The sequence below is a fragment of the Acartia tonsa genome, chromosome 5 (genome assembly GCF_053477335.1).
Source record: "Acartia tonsa isolate MP-2025a chromosome 5, ASM5347733v1, whole genome shotgun sequence".
In the NCBI taxonomy this organism is placed as follows: domain Eukaryota; kingdom Metazoa; phylum Arthropoda; class Copepoda; order Calanoida; family Acartiidae; genus Acartia; species Acartia tonsa.
Window position 1 is genome coordinate 28,409,260 of NC_137264.1, and position 17,770 is coordinate 28,427,029.

The window sequence follows — 17,770 nt, forward strand, 5'->3', positions numbered from 1 at the left end:
CAATTCGAGTGTTCTTAAAGACAACTAATGTTTTCATTTTCTATAATTCTATTGGTTGCCTAATAAAATAAGCGATATCATAAAAAATTTGGAAGATTTTTTATCTCAAATACCTTTCCAAATGTTTCTGAATGTGTTTAAACTACGGGTCTTAGTTTATTCCATAGGGGGAGTGTTCATTTTATAACAAAATTTTTGGTAAGAAGCAAAATCTGCTCTGGCTTGTCTTTGCAAATTAAAATAGAGAAATTTCCTATCGATGAGCAATAACCTAATTGCCTATGGCAGTAAACGTTGATCTAGATTAATTTTTTTCTTCTAAAAGTTGAAACATTTCTTGATTTTATTATTACAATATTCAAGAATTTTTCATTTGAAATATCATGAATAATTGATAATTCAAATTTATTAATTTTATAAACTGTTTAACTATATTTCGTTATTTTATGTAAATTTTGTACAATGCAATACAAACTGGAACCTGAAAACTCCGCAACGTCAACTAAAAATTAACTTATTCTCTACTAAAATCTCCTTTTTATTGACTCGTGTTTTAAGTTGGTATTGTTTGAACACCTCCTTTGGGAAATTAGACTCTTTGAAACCTTTTAATGTTAGAACAAAAATTGTACATTGTTTCTTATTTGTAGATAGACTACATGTTAAACATGACTAAAATTGTTAAGCCAACGAATAAGAAAAATACTTTGGGGACTAGTGTAATAAACAGCCCATTGTCCCCCCTCTCTCCCTGACTAAAAACACTTGCAAGGAATTCGAAAAGTGACGTACAGAACTTAGTTATTTAAATGTATGCAAAAATCCATAAACATTATATTATCTTGTAACATAGATATTGTTTATTTACGAGATGTCACAAAAAAAACTTCATTTTCCAGTTTTAGATAACAACACGCTTTTAACATGCTCCTATTAGTACAGCCGCATATAAATAAAAACCGTCTTGTATTATTTTTCTTCAAAAAAAACATTAGCACGTATTTAATTTATAAATACAGTATATTTTATCTGTGACACCCTGTATATTTGCTTCACTTATCGGAAATAATATCCAATAATTGAAAAATTATATATACTTATGTAGCATAATATGATAAGAATATACTGCAAAAATATTCAAATAATTAATAGAAAAAGTAAAAAATAAATCATTTCAAGTACTAAAAAAATTCCACTAAATTATCGAGTTGCTGCGTTTGTAATGTAATAACAAAAAATAAATCTTTTGAAAACAGCTATTTCTTGTGAACATTGAAAAATAATAGACAATTCTTTATTTTAGTTAAAAGGATAAACAGAGAGAGAAAGAAAGAGAGAAAGAGAGAGAGAGAGAGAGAGAGAGAGAGAGAGAGAGAGAGAGAGAGAGAGAGAGAGAGAGAGAGAGAGAGAGAGAGAGAGAGAGAGAGAGAGAGAGAGAGAGAGAGAGAGAGAAGAGAGAGAGAGAGAGAGAGAGAGAGAGAAGGGAGAGAGAGAGAGAAAGAGAGAGAGAGAGAGAGAAAGAGAAAGAGAGAGAGAGAGAGAGAGAGAGAGAGAGAGAGAAAAAGAGAGAGAAAAAGAGAGAGAGAGAGGGAACAATGGACTGTTTATTACATTAGTCCCCAATGTTTAATAATAATGTTTCTTATTTGTTGGCTTAACAACTTTTTGGACTTTGGTGAATTTTGATCGGTTGATTCATTAAGTTAAGTTCTCAAACGTTTCGACCACTTATCTTAATCTACAAACAGAAGAGTTAATTTTGTGTATCATCATTTATGGAGTACATTAATTTATCGGCCATTCTCTTATCCCTTTATAGATCCCTGATATACAGCTTTATTTAATGTACTTAGACTAAAGTAACGCATTTGACTGATTGACAAACATTGTGAACCTTTACTAAACTTAAATGTGACCATTCATAATTAAGTCTTTTGTAGCGTTATGGCTGTGTATTGTCATAAATCATAATTGGTTATTTTTTCTGTTTTTTAGAAATGTATTAAAAGCTCTCTTACATTTAAGTAGAAACATTAACCAAAAAGTAGTTGCTTAATTAAAGCTATATACATATGTGTATAATCTAATTTCGTTTCCACATGAAGGAAATCTAGTATTCTATATTCGTTTAACGTATTTAATATATATCAATTTCAATAATTTTAATTAACCACTACACAAGGCCTCAAAGTTAATTCATGTGTATGTGTTGTTAACAGGGCTCGGCAGCAGAAGTGGCGTTCGACCGAAGTTATTTTTCTCAATCAGCGGCCACTATCACTTAAAATTACGGATATATCATTTCAACTAAAAGTTATAGCCTCCTTTTACTCAACTTAAACTTTAAATTTTAGTTTTAAAAGACAAACCTTCCATGTACATAGGATTAACGTAAAAAGAAAGATTCAGTGGTTAGCGAGATCTTTCGCTACAAGATATCCTGTTACTTTTTAGATTGATTTGTTAGATGAAGGTATTGAGAATAAAGTAGGTCAAAGATAAAACTTATATCCTCTAAATTGGTAAATATTTAAGTTTTTAAACATGTAAATAAAACCCAAAATTAATATAATACTATAAAAGCCTTTAATTAAGGTTCTGCGCTTTTAGACAGGATTAATTAATGTTTTTAATGCAGCTTTATAAAAGGGGTTTCAAATCTATAAAGCAACCCCCTTTACACTTAAAAATTTAAGTTAATAACTATTAGTTCAATACATACCTTTTCTTCTGATCTAGATGTTTAAATTCTTTATTTTGAGAAAAATTTAAATCTGTTAATATTTACTTTAAAATCATAAAATAACAATTTAATGTTAATTCACTGATAGCTTTTTATAAATTGATCTAGAGTAACAGAATAGATACCCAGCCGCTTTATACAGCTGGTTCTAGAGCAGTCTAAATTTGAAAATTACACGCATATAAAGTTAATATTAACCTCTTATTTTGTCGTGATATGTACATAGCTCATAACCTCATGAATCATCGTAGATGTATATAATATATCCCTATAGTAACACAGGGGGTTTCAACATATCTAGCGGAGATATACAAAGTTTCTCCCGGATTATTTTCTTTTTTTCGGAGATTTTTAGTTTACCTCTTTCTCTCAATTTCACCCTCTTCCTCTTTTTCCTCGCTGTAAATATCACAATTTCACAGTGGAAAATATTTACCTAAAATGGAGTAACAAAACCGCTCCCTCTCCCTCCTTACTAAAAGCGAGGTTACTCTTAACGTAAATGTCCCTGTTTGACAGACTATCGGTCTTTATTGTTGCATGACAATATGTATTGTAAATTTCCAATATATTTACACACCTAAGTAATCTCACTGTTTTTTAACCTCAAGATAAACTTAGATTCAGAGGAGTGCAGAAGGTGCATCCACTGCCCTGGGACTTTTTAACACTTGTCACCCGCCATACCTGTTTTAGGGGGACATAGACCCTTGTGAAGAAACCAAACCTTCTAAGGTTGCCAGAAGTAGATACAACCTCCTACTAATTCTATTTGATATAGATTAGATTCTTTAATCCATATTTTAAGCCTTGTATATTGTTTATAGGTTTTTAAAGCGAAGCTTTTCTATAAATAGGGTCCGTACGTCCATCACAGTGGGATAGCTTTTTTAGTTAATTTAGGCATGTTAGAATTGTCCTATTGATTTAAAACTTTGCATGGTGATTCCTCTAATAGTTAGGTACGATTTAGAAAGCGTAGCAACTCTTTAATCATTACCAGAATGTCCGTACGTCCATTTTAAACAAGTTTATTTTTTTTATTTTTTTAACAAAATTTTTTTATGTGATCTAATCATCTGATTGATCTGTTTTTTGATATGTTGATTCCTGGGACAACAAAGTATAATGTTATAAGCGAAGCATCAAGCAGTTTTTCAACAAATTTACTTACAATTTTGCTATGACTCTAATACATTTATATTCTGATTATTCAGTTCTGACACTTTATAAGTGTTAATGGCCGTTTGTCCTACTGTTTCACTGCTTCGCTTTTATGAATGTTGTCATTCTTGTTAATTAAAAAAATACACATTGAGATTTCAGAGCAGACGTATACTAAATAGTAATTGAATATACATAGACAGAGGGAAATTTCAGAAGGGACAACTCAAAATTATGCTTTTATCAAATTGATTATGGAGCGCTGGAAAGAGTCATGTTTGACATCATAAAAATGCGTCTAAAACAATCTCTTTTTTAGGGGTTTCAATTCCCACTCCTCCTCTCATCCCTCCTTTTTAGACATATTTTTTATGACGTCACACATGACTCTTTCCAAGCTTGACGAGGTTGAAAGAAAGGAATGGAAACAACAGTTGAACATTCATGGAAGCGCTCAAAATTATGCTAATATCTAAAGGGTGTGCAAAAAAAATGCGGACTTTTATAAAATTGAAATTGTGCGGCTTGTGTTAATAGTAGAAAAATTTTAGGCATATCGTTAGAACTGCTAAGAAGTCTATTTTTTAGAAATATAAGAACGATTCCTCTGCTATGTATAGTTTAGGAGCTATATGTTAAAATGTCCCAACTGACTTAAAATTTGACTTGCGAGTAAATTTTGGGACATTTTACACCCTAGCTCCTAGATTATTTGTAGCACAGGAACTGCTATTATATTTCCAAAAAATACAGTTCATAGCAGTTCTAATGGTATGCGTAAAATTTTTCTACTATTAACACAAGCCGCGCAATTTGAAATTTAAAAATGTACGCATCAATTTTTGCAAAATATCTTCTCTAATTTTTAGTTATATCTTAAAATTTACTCGCAAGTCAAGTTTTACTTCAGTTGGGACATTTTAACACGTAGCTCCCAAACTATACGTAGCACAGGATTCGTTCTTATATTTCCAAAAAAACAGAGTTCATAGCGGTTCTAACGATATGCATAACATTTTTCTACTATTAACACAAGCCGCGCAATTTCAATTTTTAAAAAGTCCGCAATTTTTTGCACACCCTTTAGATATGAGCATAATTTTGAGCGCTTCCATGAATGTTCAACTGTTGTTTCCATTCCTTTCTTTCAACCTCCTAATGGGATAAGAAACCAAAAGTGTAAACATTTACAAACAACTTCTTTTCGTCAAGATAAACACAACAAGGATAATAATGTCTATCATCAGCGCAGCTTTTCAAAATTTTAAATGAAAGAAGAACAGTAAATTACTGTTTTGCAGTCAAAGAAGAATCTTACTTAAGCAATTGATGTTGTTAATTTGTTAACATAGGAAAACAAAACTACTATCTTTTATGATTTATTAATAAATTGTAATTAATTTTAAGGTATGAATCCTTAATTTGAAAAATTGACGTAAAGATGCTCGGACATAACCTGATCATATGGTAGCTTCGAACAAAAAAAAAAATAATTTTCATACACATTAGCTCACTAATTAGCAACGATGGTAAACAATTACAAAGAGACAAATGATTTCCTATATTTGAGAGGGGTTCATTGGCGTGCACAGGATTTTGCCACCATGGAGTATGCATCAAGTTTATGAAGGTTAACATATATCGTAATCACTACTAACCATGGAGTTTACACATATTAAGGGTAGTATATTTCTTTTATTCTAAAATTAGTGTTTAGATAATAAAAATAAAAATAATAAAAACTTGGGGCCGATATTAATCTATTTATACTTGATAAAGGTGCAGGTCAGGTTTTTATCTCTTAGCAAGGAGGTTAGAGTTTAAACGTCCAAGGGTAGGGGTAAAGGGTTAACCCCCCCTAAAACTTTGAAACCCCGCATTTTAACCAACTCAAAATAAAAAGCTTGGGTATGCCTGCTCTAGATGTTGGCGTTAAAAAGTTTAACCAATTAAACGAGTATAAGCAATTAAAACAAACCTTACTTGTGTTGATATTCTTCATTGTTTTTATTTTATTTTTGTTTTACATAATTTGTTTTTTTCTCCATAGCTAATAAACCTGTCATTCTCTGAGACGGTTGAAACTATGATATATATTTTGAAAAACAGTTTTAAGAACAAGAACATCCAAAGATAGACAATAAAGTTAGAGCGGCAGGTGTTAAATAACTGTATGTTTACAAGGTGGTGCTGAATTTCAAATGAAGAGAACAGCTACTTTAGTAGTTTGTCGAAAAAAGTGCGCATATAGGCTATACATGGAGACTTTGCATTTTATTTTAAAATATTGGGTGGGTGTTAGGGCTTTGATAGTATTTTTACTGCCGTTTTTATCACATATGTTTGCTGGATATTAAAGAAGGAATAAAAATAACAATGCATAAATTAAATCTCCTACATTTGATTTATCTTTTTTAAATATTAGATTTATAGTATTTGTCTCCCTTTCTGAGCGTACTTTATGTAAAGAATAGTTTTATAATCTCAAATATTAGACTATTTTTTTATGTTTGTGTTCCAAAACAATAAAAATTTGATTATTAACGTAGAAATAAACAAATGAATGGCGTAGTTAAAAACAGTTAGGGAGTTGAATTTATTTTTATAGAAGCAGAAATATAATCTATGATTACGGTTTTGACCCTCTAAAAAACGTAATCTACCATTCCACTTTCCCCTCTCTTGGTGATGATATCATCAACGGCGATACGATTTTTAAAATGTACCATTCCACTTTCAATAGAGTCGAAATGGGAATGGAACATTTTTGTGTACATATCAGCGTATTTACAAACATTAATTTCCTTATTTAATTTGACATAATAGTAATGGTATATTCTGGTTATTATTTTTATTTTACATAAAAATTTTTTAATTATAAATAGTATTTTATACATTCCTACGATTAACATAATTTAAAAATAGTATGTATGATTTCAATTATGTCGATGTTAAAAGTGTAAACCACCATTCCAGTTTCGTCTCTCTTGAAAGTGGAATGGTACATTTCAAAATTCGTATCGGTATTGATGATATCATCACCAAGAAAGGCAAAATTGGAATGGTAGATTACAAAAATCATATCGGCGTTGATGATATCTCATATCATCAGTAAGAGAGGGGAAAGTGGAATGGTAGATTACGTTTTTTAGAGGGTCAAAACCGTAATCATAGATTATATTTCTGCTATATAAAAATGGATTCAACTCCCCAACTGTAAAAACTGGCTTCGAATGGTGTGTACTTAAAAACTGTTGCCTTAACCTCTTTTCGAGGAAGCTTTGTGTTTATCAAGATCGAAATTAATTCCTTATTCATTATCCCAAATTAAGCGCAAATGTCGTCTTTGTTTGACTTTCCTTTTCTAAAGAGACGCGGCATGGATTGTTTATATTTTGATGCGTCCACGTTCTTTACTTTTGAATAATATGTGAGTGGGTGAAGATTTCGGAGGATAAAGTTGGGCCTATCATTGGTCTCATAGTGCGTGAACGACCCTAGTATACCAGGGGCTTTAAACCATAAGAACTTCAGGTAGAATTTGTTAATTTTATTTAAATTGAATGGCGTATAGGACGATTTTATTTAGTTTAAAAGGCTTTAGCCAGCTAAACATGAAACTTTATTATGATTAATTATTATGTTTTAGTAATTTTTTATGTGCTTTATTTTTGCATTTAACAATGATTTATTAAACCAAATAATTTTCCTTTAAAGCCAAAGTTTCCAAAGATTCTTAACCGTAGAAAAAAAATGATTTAAAAAGCAATAAGATTACGTGGTTATAAAAACTGGAATTTTGTATTAATTGATTTTGTAATTTCAGGACTTTGAAATAGTTTGCCTCAATAAATCTATAATCAAACCTGCTGTTGAAACTTGATGGTTCCTGGTATTGGGGGTTTGTGTGTACGTCAAACAAGATCTCTAGAACTTCCCGCTAATTCGGAAGTCACACTCAACCAAAGTGTCATGGTTGAGACAATTTAAAAGTATCTGAAGAATAGGCGTTAGCATTCTTCAAGAGATCAATAGCATCCAGTGATTATTGATGCAAAAAAAAAACTGTGACAATTTTTTCTGTGAAATAAGTACCTAGTGAACCAATATGCCACTAACCAAAAAGCAGAAGATTGAGCGAGCTATCGCTATTGGCAGTGAAAGACTAGAAGTGTTTGATGAACAGTTAAAAGTGTTTTATGACAATCTAAAAGCCTGCCAAAGTTTTAGTTCATGTGAAAATGTGAATTTAAAATCAATTCGTGACATTTTTAGTGAGGTCAAGGACCAATCTGACCTAATAAAAAGTCTAAAACCTGCCGTGGAGACTAGTGAGTTGCGCGAGTTCAAGCGTGATTTGGATGAAGCTAGTGAACAGAAAACTGTTGCAGATAAAGTTTATGCGTCCTTGGAGCAGTGTACGAAAACTCTGCACGGGCTTGACAATGATTCAGACGATGCGAGGTCGAGCACTGTCGCCAGGAACCTCGACGTCATTGAGAAGGTGAGGATGGACATGGGAGTGCTTAAAATTTCCATGGAGTTGCGCCAAGAAGTACGTGATATGTACCGAAGGCTTAGAGAGATGGAACGTTGTTCATCTAACTTGGATGAGAGTGGGACACCTGCCATACTCTCCAGAAGTATGTCTGCCGTGGATATTCGGAGTTCCAACCCGCAGTATGGGCGCTGGGACAACAGTTTGTTGCCGTCCTTTGACGGTACTGACACGGATTACTCCAACTTTAAACAGGTCTTTAAAGATCTATGCGCTGGTTACGGATTTTCTGACCAGAGGTTAAGTCTGATGTTGTGTATGGAGAAGGTGATAACCAACCCGGAGTTACGCAAGCAAGTGTAAGTGATTAGAGATCACAATGAACAATGGTTGTTTTTGGATCAGATGTTTTTATCAAACACCCGTTCATGAAGATTTTAACTAAGCTGAACAAGATGAAACCTGTGGATAAACCTGTGGACGTGGTTAGTGCAATTGCTACCTTCAAAAGCACCATGCAGGAAGTAGAAGCCATCGTTGGTTCTGAAGCTAAGGATTACCACCACCTAACACTTATTCATATTTTCAAAGACAAATGTCCAGATGCCCTGAGAGAGAAAATTATGATGGAGCTAGGTAGCATGAACCAACCAGACATCAAGAAGATTGTAGAACTGCTGGAGAGGACAAGGGGAGCAATGTTGGCTGGTGATATGTCCTATGACACTAGCGCTGGCAAGAGAAATCGTGACAGAGCTGCCGCTGCGCAAGTATCTGGCCGCAGCGACAATAAGAATGGAAAGGCTGGAAAGGACAAGACTTCCAAGTGGAACAGTACATGTCCTGTTGAAAGCTGCAAGGAGAAACATCCGATTTTCCATTGCCTCACGTTTAAGAAGATGGATGTGGTTGACCGAAAAAAAGTTGTCCAGCAGAAGAAGTTGTGTGAACTCTGCCTGTGTGATGGCCATGCTGCTGACAAGTGTAATAAATCGGATAAGCTTGGTGTTTGTGGCACCAATAATTGCGACAGATATCATAGCCGGTTGATCCATGAGGCTAGTGCTGGTGTGAATACAGTCTACAAGTCAAGTTCTGCACCCAGCCCCTGTACCTTCTTACTTCAGTTAGTTCCTGTTGTAGCACCTGGCGGCGGCGCCTGCCACGCCACCGTCATGTTTGACTCCGGTGCAAATTTGCCACTTGTGTCTGAGAAGTTATCCAACAAGTTGAAGCTGAAATCTACCGGCAGATATACAACTATTTCTGTGGCTGACGGCAGTGAGACTTCCTGCCGCAATGTTGTATTTTATCTGAAGGATAGGGACGGTAATTTGAGGGAGTTTGAGGCAGCTGTCATGCCTACCCTCGGCGGGGCCAACGAGATGCGCTCGGTCCACCCCGAAACCGCCGCCGAAATATTTAAGATGCCGCCAGAAAGATTTACATATATTAGTGGAGGCTTGGATATCATCATTGGAAATACACATCCTGACGTGTTTCCGTCAACCTACCAGAAAGTGGGCCAGTCTATGTTGTGGCGAACCATTTTTGGTAGTGGTTTTATCTGTACAAGTGCTGACGGTGGAGCTGGAGACCAAAAGTCGGCATATAAAGCTGTCAGTGTTAGTGGAGGCACCTTGCCAGATTTTTTGACGTCTGAATCGTTTGGCGTACAGCCACAGGCACTTTGTCCAGGATGTACTGCCTGTCAAGAGTGCAAGGCTATGGCCGACGGCACTACCTGGGACCAGCGTGAGAGGCAGAGAATAATTGAGGCAGGTTTAACACTAGACTTGCAATCCAACAAGTGGACAGGTCAATATGCTTACATTAAAGATCCTCACACTTTGCCCTACAATGAGAGTTTAGCCCGCAAAATTGCTGAAAAGGATCGTGCCAGGATGGTCAAGGAAGGTACCTATGATATGTATGTGCAGGTATTTAATGACGCCATCTCCAGAGGCGTTTTTCAAAAAGCAACGCCTGAAGAATTGAAGTATGAAGGGCCCAAGTCTTGTTCATCAATAGTGGTTGCTTTCAAGGAGGATTCAAGCTCAACACCCATGAGATTGTGTGCAAATAGTTCTCTGACGTTCAAGGGTACCAGTTTTAATCACATAATGCTGGGAGGTCCGCCGCCAATGCAGAAGATTTTTTACCATTTGTTGCTTTTCCGCGGTTATAAGGTTGGTTTAACCGCGGACATTTCCAAATTTTATAACTCCATCCTGGCCACAGAGTTCGACAGCCAGATGAAGAGAGTTTTATTTTCCCCGACGCCAGACGGTCCACTTGAAATTTACCTGACTAAAGTGGTGAATTTTGGCGAGATGGCCGCTGGGAATCTGGCAGTTACAGCCCTGAAGTTGACGTCCCGCCTGTTCGGCGGAAAGAGTGAGGCAGAGGTCAAAGAGATGTATGGAGAGGGAAAGATAAATGGTAGTGATATTGTTGCAAAACCTGAATTATGGAAGGAGCCAGAAATACCTACCTACCCCGAGGAAAATTTCAAGTTACCTCAGATTCCAGTTGCAGTCAAGCTTGAGAAGCACAGCTTCATAGATGATGTTATTTCGGGGGCAGGATCTGTGCCAGAAGCCAAGGAGATGATGAAAGAAGCCGACAGAATTATCAGCAAAGGTAGTTTTTCCTTCAAACAAGTCATTTATTCTGGTGATGATTGCCAGCCAACCAAGGTTCTTGGGCTGATATGGAAGCCAGCCACTGATGTGTTATCCATCGCCACGAGAGTCAACCAAGATGGTAAAGTCAAGGGAAAGAAGGTGAAAGAGGATGCTGATTTGTACAACCTCCAGGACGCCTTGGACGAGAATCTGACAAAGAAGATGGTCCACAGGTTTGCCGCCCAGACCTTCGACCCGCTCGGGCTTTGCAGCCCTATCCTGTTGAGAATTAAACTTGTCCTGCGGAAAACATGTTTGCTGAATTTGGGCTGGCAAGATTTCATTCCAAAAAGTCTACGGGATGAACTTGTTAAGTCGCTGGAGGACAGAGCTGAGGACGCTAAATTGGAGTTTGACCGTTGTGTGGTCCCGGAGGAACCAACTGGCCTTCCATCCTTGATGATGTTTTCGGATGGGTCATCAGAGGCCTATGCATGTATGGCATATTTGAGGTGGCCAACTAGGCAAGGGTTTGAAACGTTCCTGCTAGCCACCAAGTCAGGAGTTGCGCCGGTCAAGACTGAATCAATTCCACGCCTTGAATTGATGGGTTGCCAGATGTCCACCAGGTTGTCAAAGTCCATCAGAGATGCCCTGCCCTTTGATGTTATCAGAGTGATGTACTTTACTGATTCATCGTGTGTTTTATCACAAATTGTTTCCAACAGTGCCATGTTGAACACATTTAATTCTCATCGCATTGGAGAAATCCAATCTGCAACCAACAAGGATGACTGGAGGTGGGTCCCTGGGACACACAATGTTGCAGATTTGGGCACCAGAAGCACCTGCAAGGTAACAGATTTGGGTCCAGGTTCCAGGTACAGATTGGGCCCAGAATGGTTGCGCCAGGACGAGAGTGCGTGGCCGGTGAAAACTGCCGAACAAGTCAAGCAGGATTTACCACCAGAGGAGTTGAATACCAAGATGGTTAAGTTGTGTTCAATGAAAGTTACCGGAGAAGCCGCTGAAGATGTCTTTAGGTTTAAGCACAGGAGATCATTTGGACAGGCCAAACGTATTATGGCAGCTGTCCTGCAAGTGTCGAACACCTGGTTGAAGAAGCTAAAGAGCAGACAAGAAGGCAAGACTACAGCTGCTGGTAGTCATGTAGCAGCCGCAGATTCTGTGTACAAGCCGTCTTTGTACAATTTTATGGCGGCGGCGGAACTTTTCATTGTGTCATGTAGCCAACAGGATGAGTGGATAAATGACGCTAAAGGCAATTATTCGTCATTGAATCCATTGATGCATGAAGTATCATTGACCTGGCCTGTCGTTGGTCCCGGAGGTAATTATGTGACCAGGGAGATGCGTATTCTAAAAATGGTTGGTCGTGGCAAGCCCGTCATTGACGCCATTACTGGTGGCCGTAAAATGCTATTTGAAGACATGCCAGGTTTAGTAATTCTTGAGCCTGGTAATTGGTTAGCTTCTGTCATTAAGAGAGAGGCGCATGTTGAGCTTCATTCTGGTGTCCGTGGAACCTTAGCTGAGAGCCGCCGTTGGTGCTGGATTGTGAAGGCAAGGAGGTTGTCCATCATGGAGGTCAAGAAGTGTTGGCCCTGCAGTGTTGAGAGGGCCAAGGAATGTCGTACTACCATGAAGGATGTTTTACCTGACAAGTTGGTTCCGAGCAGGCCATTTGAAGCTGTGCAAGTTGACCTTATGGGTCCGCTGGTTACGAGGAGAGCTGCCGCAAAAACGAGGAGTCAGACAGCAACGAAGAAGGTTTGGGTGTTTGTGGTAGTCTGCAGGTTCTCGGGGGCGCTGTGGCTGGATGCCTTGGAGAAGTATGATACCAGCAGTATCCTGTTGTCCCTGCGCAAGTTGGAGGCTGTTCATTGTCTGCCGAAGGTTATAGTAAGCGACATGGGCACACAATTATCTGCTGCTCGCAAGGTTTTAGAGCAGAAGTTGGGCAGCCAGGTAGAGTTTTCTTGGTCCCAGATTCCGGCCCGAGCCCACCATTTTATTGGGCAAGCTGAGGAAATGGTGGGATTAACCAAGAGATTGCTGTCCAAGAAGTTGGTGAATAGTTCTGTTAATTTTAATGAGCTCCTGGTGCTGTTGGCAGAGGTTAGCAAGTTAATGAATAGCAGACCATTGACGATAGAAGCTGCGAATGACGTGGAGAATTGGCGGCTGATTACCCCTGGCCAGCTGCTGGGAAATGTAGACCGCTAGCCGTTGTGCAATGTGGCGATGAAACCTGAGGACCAAATTTCCTCCAGGTTGAAGTTGTTAGAAGATTTGTCTGCCCAGTTTTGGACTTCCTACCGCCAGGAGATTTTGCCGAAGATATTAAGGATGTCCAAGTGGAAAGATGAGATGGCGGAGCCGCTAGCTGACGGAGATATAGTGCTGGTTACGAGTACAAATCCACTGATGAGGTGTCTGCGGATGGGCCGTGTGACGAGGATTGAGGATGGGAGAAAGACTGCAAGAGTCTTGTTCAGGCTGACAGATAAATCTCCCCTGGAAGAACATGCTGTATCAGTCAGGCAGTTATTAAAAATTATGATTAATAATTGATTCTTATTTTATGGAAATTGAGATTTTTTTTAGTAAAAAGCCACATTTTCATATGCCTATTTTATGCCTAAAATAAGAATCAAGCGAAATGCGATTAATTTTTATTCTATTTCATATGCTCAAATTTAATTTTATTGAGTTTAATTTCTTTTCAAAAGTACAATTCATTATAAAATTTACCTGAAAAGTTTACCAAAAAAGAATAAATGTGTCGAGGTTGCGTGATTCGATATTTATTCTAAGAAAAAAATCAAGTATTTTTTTTAGCAGATTTTTTTTAAAATTACATATGAATTTCAATCAAGTAAAACATTTTTTATTCAGATCAAGGAATGATTGAAAATTCATATTTAAATTCTCATTTTTTTTTTACAAAGAAAAAAATTGGTATTTTTTCATAATTTCGATGAAAATTCTAACAAAGATATTATTATTATTTGCCATTATCTAAGTATTGAAAAGTTTATTGTTGATTAAGATAGTTACAGTTCTTATTCATTAAGTTTGAAAAACTTTCTGCCCAAGGATTTTGAAATATTTTTTCTTACTACTCTTTTGATGCTTAACAAATTTAGTTTTAAGTACCTATAAATCTTAATTTTCTTGTCTAAGATTTATTTCGTTTTATATTTTACCATTATTTGTTTACATTTCAACCAGATTTTGTAGGTGCTTATTGATTTATTAATAATGATTTATTACCTATTGATTATGAAATGATTATTAATTAGTATAAGTTGTTATAATTACAACATCATGATTAATAGGATTATCCATTTTAGGATTTGTGTATGTGATCTTGTGAGTGTCATGTGCCTGGAATATTGTATGGTACAAACCAATCCCCATCCTTCTATCCTAAAATGTGAGGTATTATGAGTCCTAGTGAGGAGTATAATATTGTGTATGCATTTCACGGGGTTTCATTTAGTTAGGAGCAAAAATTGTCATGTTTTTCGGGATGTGGCCATTCTCAAGTGATTATGGTGAGTTGAGTTTAGTGAGAAATGTTGCTAGTGCTCAGCGCAAAAAAACCTTGAATCTCGTTAATTTGACTTTCAAACGGGGGGTGTGTCTTAACCTCTTTTCGAGGAAGCTTTGTGTTTATCAAGATCAAAATTAATTCCTTATTCATTATCCCAAATTAAGCGCAAATGTCGTCTTTGTTTGACTTTCCTTTTCTAAAGAGACGCGGCATGGATTGTTTATATTTTGATGCGTCCACGTTCTTTACTTTTGAATAATATGTGAGTGGGTGAAGATTTCGGAGGATAAAGTTGGGCCTATCATTGGTCTCATAGTGCGTGAACGACCCTAGTATACCAGGGGCTTTAAACCATAAGAACTTCAGGTAGAATTTGTTAATTTTATTTAAATTGAATGGCGTATAGGACGATTTTATTTAGTTTAAAAGGCTTTAGCCAGCTAAACATGAAACTTTATTATGATTAATTATTATGTTTTAGTAATTTTTTATGTGCTTTATTTTTGCATTTAACAATGATTTATTAAACCAAATAATTTTCCTTTAAAGCCAAAGTTTCCAAAGATTCTTAACCGTAGAAAAAAAATGATTTAAAAAGCAATAAGATTACGTGGTTATAAAAACTGGAATTTTGTATTAATTGATTTTGTAATTTCAGGACTTTGAAATAGTTTGCCTCAATAAATCTATAATCAAACCTGCTGTTGAAACTTGATGGTTCCTGGTATTGGGGGTTTGTGTGTACGTCAAACAAGATCTCTAGAACTTCCCGCTAATTCGGAAGTCACACTCAACCAAAGTGTCATGGTTGAGACAACTGTGCAGCCAGTAGTTTGAGTCACTATATTAATGGATATAGAATATAATATATATGGTTATGGTCTAAATAACATATGTTAAACAATATCTAACCAAAAAATAACAATCAATGAGATATTAGTCTAAGAATAAAAGGGATACATATTGCGTAACAACGTCATATTGTGACAGCAAATTCTTTGTCGTCAATTTAGTTGCTAAAATATTCCTTAGATATTAGTCAATACTTTCCTTCTTGGTCAGGGTAAAGGATGGGGTAGAGTTATATTAGCCAGCTGTAAGAAACATTTTATCAGGGTCTCTCACAAAATCCACGTTTTCTATAACTATTAAGTTGTTATTACTGTATGCAGGGCTCGGCAGCCGCGCGTAAGCCTCAGTGAAATATTCATTTAGTCTTCTCTTTATCAGACTTATTGACAGACAGACATACATTCAACATGACAATATTTTCATTTTTCATACAATTTGTAACAATTGAAGTTTGTGAAACTTTTTTACATTTGTTCTTTTCTTGTAATACTAAAACTTATTTTATTTCTTTCCATAAAAAAAGACAATCTAACACCAAAGAAAAAACTCAATACAAGTTTTTTTTCAATATTTTCTTAAGAGCTCCAAATACATGTTAATACAGAAAAATCACGCATCAAAGGAAAAGGCCTTAAATTATCCTAAACTGTTAAAAATACATTAACAATTGATATTTTGTTTTAAAAAGTTACTTTTTTTATAAATATAAAGAAAATTTTATTTTTTTCTTATCGTCTATGGTGAAGCCATGGCTGCCAACACAAAAATGTTAAAACCGTATTTTTGTTCTCATTTTAACAATTTCCAGAGTTGACTTGAGTTTTATACCTTAAACTTTTCCTTTAAACTTGATTGACAATCGAAAACCTTTAAATCAACACATTTATTAATGTCTAGGAGTGCAGCTCTTCACAAGTAATTTTTACCTGGAGGTCGATTTTGAAAAAACTCTTGCCTAATATCAAATTTTTTTTTCATAAATGGAATAGTCTATAATTGAGTAAATTATGGTACCAATTCTAGATTGGAGACGTTATTCTAACTAGTTCTATAACTGATTAATCTGTTTCTAAAAATCTAGCTTACTTTCTTTGAACTTCTTTGTACTTGTTTTTCTTGTCAAAATGATATAATGATTTAACAAATAGCTGTTTAGGCCTTCCTAAACAAAGATCCAATGATTGTGATGAATATAAGCATCCATGATATGCTTCACAGCTCAATATGTTTAATATAAGGTATAGTAAATATTACAAATCTTAAACGGCAACCATGATTTACATCAATTTCTTTTTAATCTTAAGGGCTTCGCTTTAATGGATGTTGTCATCCTTATTAAATATAATTTAACAATGTATTATTTTATTAGTAGCGTTGCTACTCTATAATTCTAAATGTCCGTCCGTCTTTTAGAGACAAAAAAGGGGAAACATCATTTTCTCAGCTTCTATAAAAGAAAGAAGGCTGAAACTTCTTGTAAACATTCAATCAATATGGAGCATAATTAAGTATAAAACATCCATAGCTGTCGGACTGCTGTTAAGCCGCTTTTATTTTTCACAACTAATTTTCTCAATGTATTATTTCTTTTTTGTAGCAAAGCTGCTCTAAAATTCGAAATTTCCGTCTGTCAGTCCATCTGTTTGAGACAAAACGGGGGGGGGGGGGGGGGGTTGTAAACGAGATTTCTCAGCTCCTGTAAAAGATAGAAGGCTGAAAATTCTTGTATGTATTCACACAAATATGGAGCATAATTAAGTATAACAAATCCGTAGCGGTCAGACTGCTCTTTCTTTTCTTTCTTGTGATAACAGATAATCAGCTCTATAACTCACTTTGTCCGTTTGTTTTTTTCACAATAGGTTTTGTGCTTCGCTACGTATGGATGTTGTGAACCTTGTTTTTTTTTATTTTACAGTATAGTGTAAAAATTCAGTAATATAGTGGATTTGTAATTTAAACCATTTAAAATGACTCTTAGTCTTTATTAAACTTAAATAAGGGGGAGGGGGGTTGTACACTTTCACAGTAACAGTGCGCTCTGAGGCCCATATACAAGATAGAGCTCTGAATTATAATACTATGGGTCATTCTAGAAATATTCTGCAAAACTTTTAATTTTGCGGTTTGGCAGCTGACCACTGGTGCAATTATTCAGCTAAACTTGTAAAATTGAACATACAATCTTGTTTTTTTGGGGGGGTTTGTTTTGGTTAATTATGAGAAAATATATCAACAGTAACAAAAATTGTTGAGCTGCAAACTACCAGCCGCTGGCTGTGGCTATTAATAAATATTACAACAAT